The sequence below is a fragment of the Lissotriton vulgaris genome, chromosome 9, assembly GCF_964263255.1.
Source record: "Lissotriton vulgaris chromosome 9, aLisVul1.2, whole genome shotgun sequence".
NCBI classification, from domain to species: Eukaryota; Metazoa; Chordata; class Amphibia; order Caudata; family Salamandridae; genus Lissotriton; species Lissotriton vulgaris.
Genome location: NC_141697.1, coordinates 890,620,515 through 890,622,112, shown reverse-complemented (window position 1 = coordinate 890,622,112; position 1,598 = coordinate 890,620,515). Strand labels below are relative to the sequence as shown.

The following is a 1,598-nucleotide window of genomic DNA, read 5'->3' as shown; positions in this document are numbered from 1 at the left end:
ACCCAGGTACCAGCTACCACCAGGTGCAACAAGGACTGGGGTTCAACAGGCACATGACTTGAAACGGGCAACTGAAGTGAAGTGACAAGTAGAGAAAATAACAATATATACTGGTGGCTCTTAAAGGCTCCTACGGTTGGGGCACTGTCAGTGGCCTGTTCTTTTCTGAACACAAACAAATGTGGCAGCAACGAGGTGCCAGTCAGCGCGACCGCTCTTAGCACTTAACAGGGTCTCAGCAGTGTAATGAGCACTTCACGCAAGGGAAAACCGCAGGGCAGCAGCAACTCGCTGGTTTGCGTTACTCTGCGCCGAGAATGTGTTAAATGGGTGGAGAGTGGGTGTTTCCATCCATCCACCCATGCTTTTTTACGCATTCCTAGATTTACGGAGAATAATAAACCTGGGATGGCGTCAACATTGTACGCTTTCCCCTTTCAGGCAAGGCAGCGCGGCAAATTGTGCAGCTGCATTGCGTGGAGGGTTTGATAAATCTGTCCAGGGTCCATTTGAAGAGTGCTCTTAGTGCTTTTCAACGTCAAATGTACCAAATTAAAGAAGAGACTCGAACGTTTTCAACCCACAAGCATTCATGTACCCTCTCCGCTGTCATACACTGGCAACAGCGGTGAAGGGAAAATTAAACAGATTTAACGTAATCATCTATCTTATACTACAATAAGGAGAATTAAATACAATAGAAATTAAATTCAATCATGTTTCTTATATTTCATTAAGGATCTAACCACTCAGCTTGTGCTCCCTTCCCCCAGCTCTCCTGTAAGGGAGAGAGGAACGGTCATCAATAGCAGACAGCAGTTGCATTACTGCAACACTGTCAGCTCGCTTCGCGCTCAGAAGGGAACACTAACACTCTTCATCGTGGTTAGCGAAGACCAGACACTTTCAAACACATTTCCTCAGTTAAGAACTATAGAAATGATCCCTGAAAGTATAGTCTTACTACAACAGTCTGCAGCTCAAACGAGCAGAAAAAGTAAAAACCCTTCTTATGTACAGCAAGAAAAGGTTCGGCATCATGAACTCCAATAAAAACACATGGCTGTATAACACCACAAAATAACAGTTTAACAATGCACAGGCAGACGCTTTCTTCGCAATAAAGCATTGTAAGTAGATTCTCGGCAACTCACTGCTTTAAAAATCTGCATAATCGAAATCAGCAACCAATCAGATTTAGCCTGCCTTTTCGGGACACACACGGATTCTCCCTGCTCGCTGCTCCCGAAATAGACAGAGGACTACAGTGTGAAAGCTAAAGTTCAAACAGGTAAACCGAGCGTAGCCATAGTTTTGTTTCGTGCTTTGGCTCACAGCAACAATCACATTTTTACTTATTAAAAAATTAAGAGAACCAGTTGGTAAACTCACAGCAAAGACAATCTAGGTAACTTTCACAGTTTTCTGCCCTGCACTAAATGAGCACTATTACCGTTTCAAGATGTCTATGCATAGTCAGACTGCGCGAAGAGTGTTTTACTACAGATCAGACTGAATCACCAGAGCACTTACTCTGTCAAAGCAAAGCCGCACCCGAGCTCTGATTTCACATCATACTGTGCCAAAACTGTAGGAGG

General features: G+C 44.0%; 1 non-coding gene across 1 annotated transcript; it reads right to left on the bottom strand.

Annotated features, from left to right (window-relative positions):
* Positions 1-744: 744 nt before the first annotated feature.
* On the bottom strand, positions 745-962 carry LOC147692448 (small nucleolar RNA U3). The gene has a single exon (XR_015300211.1). It is a non-coding gene; the product is annotated as a small nucleolar RNA U3 (small nucleolar RNA).
* Positions 963-1,598: the final 636 nt, after the last annotated feature.